Raw genomic sequence first — 8,858 nt, 5'->3', positions numbered from 1 at the left:
ACAGAGAATAAAAGAGCAGTAACCATAAGGTTGCTAGTTTGAATCCCTGAGCCGACAAGGTGAAAAATTGTCGACGTGCCCTTGGGCAATACACTTAACTCAAATTTTTCCAGGGTCACCATTGATAATGGCAGACCCTAGCTGTTACCCAACTCTCCGAGGTGTCTCAGGGTAAAACGTGTAAAATACACACTTCTACATGTGTGATATTGGACAAATATAAGCACCCACCTAATTATTATAAACACTAATGTGTCTTTGGGGTATGGGTAATGTGTGACAGTGCTGCACTATATGATTGGTATGTCAGAGGGATCCAGGCTAGACTGTATGACATGCAGTCTGTTCTGTACTGTATGCCAGAGGGATATAGGCTAGTCTATATTATAACCAGTCTGTACTGTCCATATGTCTAAGGGATCCAGGCTAGACTGTATAATATCCAGTCTGTACTGTACGTCAAATTGATCCAGGCTAGACTGTATAATATCCAGTCTGTACTGCACTGGATGTCAAAGGGATCCAGGCTAGATGGTATCATATCCAGTCTGTACTGTATGTCAAAGGGATCCAGGCTAGACTGTATAATAACTAGTCTGGACTGTACTGTATGTCTTAGGGATCCTGTGATGTAAATAGGGCTCCAGGCCCACAGGCTAAATGTGAAATAACAGGAGCTGGACAATGGAAGGATAAATGTTCCTTCTGAAGAGGCTCAATCTTGCCCTGTTTAAACCAGGTGCTCACATACGTCCTGTGTTCTGATGTTGTCCACATTCTGATTGTGCCCATGTTTTCAGACTGGTGAAGATGATTAAAAGACACATTGTGAACTGATTGTGATCAGATCTTTCTGACCCCCTCCGGAGGTGGTCTAGCGGCATCTGAACATCTTACGAGTGTAAACGGATCCGTTATTATCCTCATTATCCCGCCCCCTAAAATCATTGATTTGATTTACAGTTGTTTATTTACAACCATGACATAAGCAGCAACCACTGTGTCTACTGCTCTAATATAGTCTCGATAGTCAGATTCCCTGAACTTTTGTGACTGAATCAATATTGATACCTTCTCTAACAAGAACATCTATAAAGCAGACAATATCAAATTATAGGAAGTTTGTTCATTCACAATAAAACAAGACTGGCAACCAGCAAGCATGTCCTGCAGAGAGTCATCAGGTGAATAGATACATGTGCAGCATTAAGTTAAAGCTAGTGATCACATACATCATAATACAGATCACCCTACAAAGACAAATAGATGTTTCTCAGGACAGTCAGGGCTGTTTACAGGCAGCATTTGTCTTTGTAGCAGCAGCAGCATGGATCCACTGAAGAGGAGGACAGACATATATGCAAACCAATCAATTGAAAACAACATTGAAAGAGCCAAATTCAGTTAGTATTTTTGTAAGATTAATATGAATTCATTGCCACGTCCTCACCAATTATTGCCTTTATTTGTGGAATGCACATTCTTTCTACTTATGATAAACAGAATATGCTTTCCCACCTCTTTCTAAATGTGAGAGAGTCATTTCATTCTCGAAGTAAAGGTTCTCATGAAATTCCCTTCTCCCTGCTGAAAACTGCTTTGAAATCACCTCTGTCACCATTCCCTCCATAGGAGAATGCAGACTTTTATTGGGAGATTGTTTTGCTCAGTAAATGTGAATGGTGTATTGCTTTCATTATACAAACTCTCCAGTGAAAGTGATACTTTCCCATGCATATTTTTACATCACTAAGTGCAACCTGCGAAATTCAACCGGTGGAAGGGAGCTACCTTGAACTGTTTAACATGACCTCATTCTAATTGAACTCTCCTACTCCTTCCAGGCTGGCTAATCTCTGTCAATAGGATGAGACACAATGAGGTCGCCATGCCAACGACCATGTCACCAGCCAACCAGAGACGTAATCTGAGATCTCTTGCACAGCAGTGACAACATTGACTCCTCCAGCAGTGTTCTTTGGATGTTTTGTTTGTCTTGTACATTTAACATAATAGGATATGCCATTTGTCAGATGCTTTTATCCAAAGCAACTTAGCATGGTGCGTGTGTACATGTTGATATGGGTAGTGGAAATTGAAACTTGCAGAATGTTGCACGCGCCATGCTCTACCAACTCTGCCACACAGGACCACAGATTTAGACTGTGGAACATTTCTTCAGGTAGTTCTACCTTTCTATGACTCAAAAGTGTGTGATGATAGCATAGATATCAAACATACAGTATGGGGTATGTATCATATACTGGTTCCATATACAGCGCATACAGAATGTTTTCAGACCCCTTGACTTTTTCCACATTATGTTACATTACAGCCTTATTGTAAAATGGATGAAAGAAAACATACTCCTCATCGGTCTACACACAACACCCCATAATGACAAAACAGGTTTATAGAAATGTTTGCTAATTTATTAAAAATTAAAAACAGAAATATCTTATTTACATAAGCATTCAGACCCTTTGCTATGAGACTCAAAATTGATCTCAGCTGCATCCTGTTTCCATTGATCATCCTTGAGATGTTTCTACAACTTGATTGGAGTCCACCTGTGGTAAATTCAATTGTTTGGACATGATTTGGAAAGGCTCACACCTGTCTATATAAGGTCCCACAGTTGACAGTGCATATCAGAGCAAAAACCAAGCCATGAGGTCGAAGGAATTGTCCATAGAGCTCCGAGACAGGATTGTGTTAACCTTCCCCAGGCACAGATCTGGGGAAGGGCACCAAAACATTTCTGCAGCATTGAAGGTCACTAAGAATGCAGTGGCCTCCATCTTTATTAAATGGGAGAATTTTGGAACCACAAAGACTCTTCCGAGAGCTGTCCGCCGGGCCAAACTGAGCAATCGAGGGGGAAGGGCCTTGGTCAGGAAGGTGAGCAAGAACCTGATGGTCACTCTGACAGAGCTCCAGAGGTCCTCTGTGGTGATGGAAAAACCTTCCAGAAGGACAACCATCTCTGCAGCACTCTACCATTCAGGCATTTATGTTAGAGTGGCCAGACGGAAGCCACTCTACAGTAAAAGGCACATGACAGCCCTCTTGGAGTTTGCCAAAAGGCACCTAAAGAAACAAGATTCTCTGAGACCAAAATGTAACTCTTTGACCTGAATGCCAAGCGTCACATCTGGAGGAAACCTGGCACCATCTCTATGGTGAACCATGTTGGTGACAGCATCATGCTGTGGGGATTTTTTCAGCAGCAGGGACTGGGAGAATAGTCTGAGGGAAAGATGAACGGAGCAAAGTACAGAGAGATCCTTGATGAAAACTTGCTCCAGACTGCTCCGGACCTCAGACTGGGGCGAAGGTTGACGTTTCAGCAAAACAACGACCCTAAGCACACAACCTAGACAGCGCAGAAGTTGCTTCAGGACAAGTCTCTGAATGTCCTTCAAGGACTTGAACCCGATCTAACATCTCTGGAGAGAAGACTCGAGGCTGCAAATGCTGCCAAAGGTGCTTCAACAAAGTACTGAGTAAAGGGTCTGAATCCTTATGTAAATATGATATTTCAGTTTGAAACTGTTTTTGCTTTGTTATTTTGTGGTATTGTGTAGAGATTGATGAGGGGAAAAAACAACTGAATCCATTTTAGAATAAGGCTGTAATGTAACAAAATGTGGAAAAAGTGAAGGGGTCTGAATACTTTCCCAATACACTATATGATATAATAGGCTACCAACTTTAGTTGATTATGTCGGTTCAATTGACTATCTGAAAGTTTCTAAATGACAGATGTCTCAATTGGGGTAAATATTTCCATGCCCATAATAATTAGAAGATGTGAATATCCATGCCTAAACAAATATAGCCTCAGACAACCAAATACTATAATTTACAGATTTTCCTCTTATTTATTTCCTTCTTGACCTATAGGCTAAATGAGGATGTGTTCAGGCTTTAACATCGAGAAAGTCCTGTGCCTTCCTTTAATCTTCGTCATATTTTTTCATCATCATGTAAACGCTTGGCCAGAATAATTCAGGGATTAACTAGTCAACAACAAAAATAATTTGTCTCTGGGATGTTTGGATTAGTCTTGTGTCTGTCCGAGCTTCAAACTGTCAGCTGTGAAACAAGATTTGTTTTTCCTATTCTATGCCAGAGTTGATCTACAACCTACTAATCACAACTGAACTCTAAATCCCCTTTTCAATCACATCACTGGGAAAATAAAATATTAGATCATTTATTGGGGCATATGCATTTTCCATTTAAATTGCTCACTCAAAGAATAACAAACTGCTTAATTTAGGCTGATGCGGATCATCAGTATTAAGATAAGAATCAATGCAGTAATTACAATATTACCTCATGTCCCCAGTGGGAGTGGTGTGTCATTGACTTTCGGTCCTCTTAGGATCGGATGGGTTGATGAGTGCATCCAGACAAATGAATGCTTGGCCTTGCATTTCAAGGGTTAGTTGGTTTAGTAATGACAACACAAAATGACCATATGATGACCTGTAGTCCTCAGAAAGGCCAGAAGTATCCCTACCCTCTAGCTTATGTCCACACTCTCAAGTTCAGCTGCATGTTTCTGTTAAATTAATTTCAAAATGTCAATATTTAAAATCCTGTGAATCCTGTGAAAGTCCTGAATTCGTAGTCCCGATGCAATAGTCCTGCAGTAAATAGTTGACATGCACACAAACCTTTCCTACATTAATGAAGTGTGGCAAATAGCAGTACAGTGCGGAATAATGAACAAAAAACACACGTCACACACGCGAGCAGCACTTATGGCAGAGCAGTAGAGTACATTCGAGTCAGGTTCTGCTCTCAGAGGACAGAGAGGCTGTTATAAACTGATGAGGTGGAGGAGAGCTGTATGGAAATGATTCCTGGGTCTTTTTTAAAGCATTAATTAGTGGCTCTGTCACTGACGACCATTCTGTAGAGATGACTAATACTCCCTCCCTCCCTCCCTTCCTTCCTTCCTTCCTTCCTTCCTTCCTTCCTTCCTTCCTTCCTTCCTTCCTTCCTTCCTTCCTTCCTTCCTTCCTTCCTTCCTTCCTTCCTTCCTTCCTTCCTTCCTTCCTTCCTTCCTTCCTTCCTTCCTTCCTTCCCTCCCTCCCTCCCTCCCTTCCACGGGTCCAGTTGGCACAGGGATGTCAAAGTTACATTCACATAGAATGCTCTAAGAGCAAAGGAGTCTCATTGCACCAGAGGAGGCTGGTGGGAGGAGCTATAGGATGAAGGGTTCCTTGTAATTGTTGGAATGGAATCAATGGAAAGGAGTTAAACATGTGGTTTCCATATATTTAATGCGCTTGATAAAATTCCATTGATTCCATTTCAGCCATTACAATGAGTCAATCCTCCTATATCTCCTCCCACCAGCCTCCTCTGCATTGCACATACAGTAGAACATACCCTGGCAGGTATGCAATGTATCAAGTGCTGTTAGAGTACCACTATATGCTTTGACACAAAGTCTTCCATTGTTGAAATCAAAGGACTTTTTCTGGTCAGTTTTGGGTTGACTAGATAGGACAAGTCTCATTCAATCTCAAAATAAAATAAAATCACATTTTATTGGTTCCATACACATATTTAGGAGATGTTGATGCATGTGTAGCTAAATGCTTGTGTTCATAGCGCCAACAGTGCAGTAATATCTTGCAATCTGCAGGCAGGACAGCATCCTACATTCCAATCTAAAATAAGAGGCTCGAACATAGACCCAAAGTGGCACTCTATAGGGACTTAGAAATTACTAACATTCATCTTAACATGTTTCTATCTAACCATGTCTTTCTACAGAGTAAATCTAAAAGAACAGCAGAGCAGCTGGCAGGCTTCGTGAAGGGTCAGAGTTCAGAGAGGACATGCAGATTGCAGGACAGACGCAGGTCAGCATGGTCAGCCAGGCTGCATCCCATTCCCTATGCCCTACTTTTGAACAGGGCCCATAGTGTGCTGGTAAAAAGTAGTGCACTAAATAGGGAACTAGCCAGTCAGTCCACGCTCGACATCCAGTCCAGGCATGGGCCGTTTCTGCAGGATGCTGAGTACAGACCCACGTCTGCTCAGCCACAATCCACCAGCCCACCTCTAACCCCCAGTCGGTCAGGGGTTTGATCCAGCCGTCACCCTGCAGCTGCCCAGCTGTTGCCAGGAGACCCAGAACCTCCTCCGGACCCAATTATGCCCAGCCGGGTCTCTCTCCTCTGGGTCCTCTCCCCCAGCTGGCCCCCTCCACAGGGTGTATTCCTCCGAGGAGAGGGGAGAGGAGAGAGAGAGGGCGAGGATAAGGAGAAGAGGCAGAGCCAGGCATGACACTGATGTGGGCGTACAAATGCTGAAGGGGAGGGCAACGGGAGGTGCAACCTTTGAGGCGATGCCAATAAAGTGTTTTCAAATGAATGCCACTCTTGTCAAACGCTCGCTTTTTTTTGTAGCTACACTGCCATAGCCACAATGTCCAGGGTTAGTGCCCGAGGCTATTACACAATCACAGTCACTTTTGTTTTTGTAGTCTCTCATTGGCTGCGTTTAGACAAGGAGCCCAATTCTGATCTTTTTTCCACTAATTCGTGTTTTGACCAATTACAGCAGAACTTTTCACATCAGATCTTTTTCAGAGCTGATCTGATTGGTCAAAAGACCAATTAGTTAAAAAAGATCGGAATTGGGCTCTGTCTAAATGCAGCCATTTTGTCTTTCTTTACCTCTCCATATTACTGTCTGTTTCCCTCGTGCTCTCTTTGTCTGCTCAAAATGTTTTCCTTTTGACATTGTTGGTTTTGTCCATTAAGAATATTTCTCTATTAAGAGTATGAGAATGGTTCCGTATGAAGACTTGGCTGACAGAACACATCTAACTTATGTTAATGAGGTCTCCCAGAGCAACTAGCTGGCCAACTGCCCTACAATGTGAGACAGTGACAATCTATTCTGTCAATTAGCCTGTTCTACAACCAGAGTGTTGGGGACAGCTGGTCACTGTGATCCGACGCCAGCCAATATATCACAGATTTAATATTCAGTCACTGCAGAGACCAGCACCTCCCTCTCTCCAGCTATTATTTTACATTTCTTTCCAGGACTTAAACAGATTACTATTTTCTACATTGTAAAATAATAGTGAAGATATCAAAACTATGAAATAACACATATGGAATTATGTACTTAACCAAAATAGTGTTAAACAAATCAAATATATTTTAGATGTTAGATTCTTCAAAGTAGCCACCCTTTGCCTTGTTGACAGCTTTGCACACTCTTGGCATTCTCTCAGTCTTGAAAGAGATACCACATAACGCTGAGCACCTGTTGGCTGCTTTTCCTTCACTCTGCGGTCCAACTCATCCCAAACCATCTCAATTGGGTTGAGGTCAGATGATTGTGGAGGCCAGGTATTCTGATGCAGCACTCCATCACTCTCCTTCTTGGTCAAATTGCCCTTACACAGCCTGTTGTGTGTTGTGTCATTATCCTGTTGAAAAACAAATGATAGTCCCACTAAACGTAAACCAGATGAGATGGGGTATTGCTGCAGAATGCTGTGGTAGCCATGCTTGGTTAAGTGTGCCTTGAATTCTCAATAAATAACAGACAGTGTCACCAGCAAAGCACCCCCACACCAACACACCTCCTCCTCCATGCTTCACAGTGGGAACCACACATGCGGCGATCATCCCTTCAATTACTCTGCATCTCACAAAGACACGCTGGTTGGAACCAACAATCTCACATTTTGACTCATCAGACCAAAGCACAGATTTCCATCGGTCTAATGTCCATTGCTCGTATTTCTTGGCCCAAGCAAGTCTCTTCTTCTTATTGGTGTCCGATAGTAGTGGTTTCTTTGCAGCAATTCGACCATGAAGGCCTGATTCACGCAATCTCCTCTAAACAGTTGATATTGAGAGGTGTCTGTAACCTAAACTCTGTGAAGCATTTATTTGTGCTGCAATTTCTGAGGCTGGTAACTCTAATGAACTTACCCTCTGCAGCAGAGGTCATTCTGGGTCTTCCTTTCCTGTGGCGGTCCTCATGAGAGCCAATTTCATCATAGATCTTGATGGTTTTTGCGACTGCACTTCCACTTTCAAAGTTATTGAATTTTCCGTATTGACTGACCTTCATGTCTTAAAATAATGATGGACTATCGTTTCTCTTTGCTTATTTGAGCTGTTCTTGCCATAATATGGACTTGGTCTTTTACCAAATAGGGCTATCTTCTATATACCACCCTACCTTGTCACAACAGAACTGATTGGCTCAAACGCATTAAGAAGGAAAGAAATTCCACAAATTAACAAGGCCCACCTGTTAATTGAAATGCATTCCAGGTGACTACCACATGAGCTGGTTGAGAGAATGCCAAGAGTGTGCAAAGCTGTCATCAAGGCAAAGGGTGGATACTTTGAAGAATCAAAAATATGACAAATATTTAGATTTGTTTAACACTTTTTTGCTTACTACTGTAATGGCGTTCTTCGTTTGTTGAAAGAGAGGACCGAAATGCAGCGTGGTGGTTACTCATGATCTTTAATGAAAATAAAGTGACGATACATGAAATAACGAATAAATACAAAAACAACAAATGGAACGTGAAACCTAATTACAGCCTATCTGGTGAAACTACACAGAGACAGGAACAATCACCCACGAAAGACAAAGCGAAACTCAAGCTACCTAAATACGGTTCCCAATCAGAGGCAACGAGAATCACCTGACAGCTGATTGAGAACCGCCTCAGGCAGCCAAGCCTATACAACACCCCTAATCAGCCGCGATCCCAAATACTACAAATACTACAAACCCCAATACGAAATACAACACGTAAACCCCTATCACACCCTGGCCTGACCAAATAG

The sequence above is a fragment of the Oncorhynchus kisutch genome, linkage group LG17, assembly GCF_002021735.2.
Source record: "Oncorhynchus kisutch isolate 150728-3 linkage group LG17, Okis_V2, whole genome shotgun sequence".
NCBI lineage: Eukaryota > Metazoa > Chordata > Actinopteri > Salmoniformes > Salmonidae > Oncorhynchus > Oncorhynchus kisutch.
The sequence above is the reverse complement of the archived record's forward strand: the minus strand, read 5'-3'. Positions refer to the sequence as shown.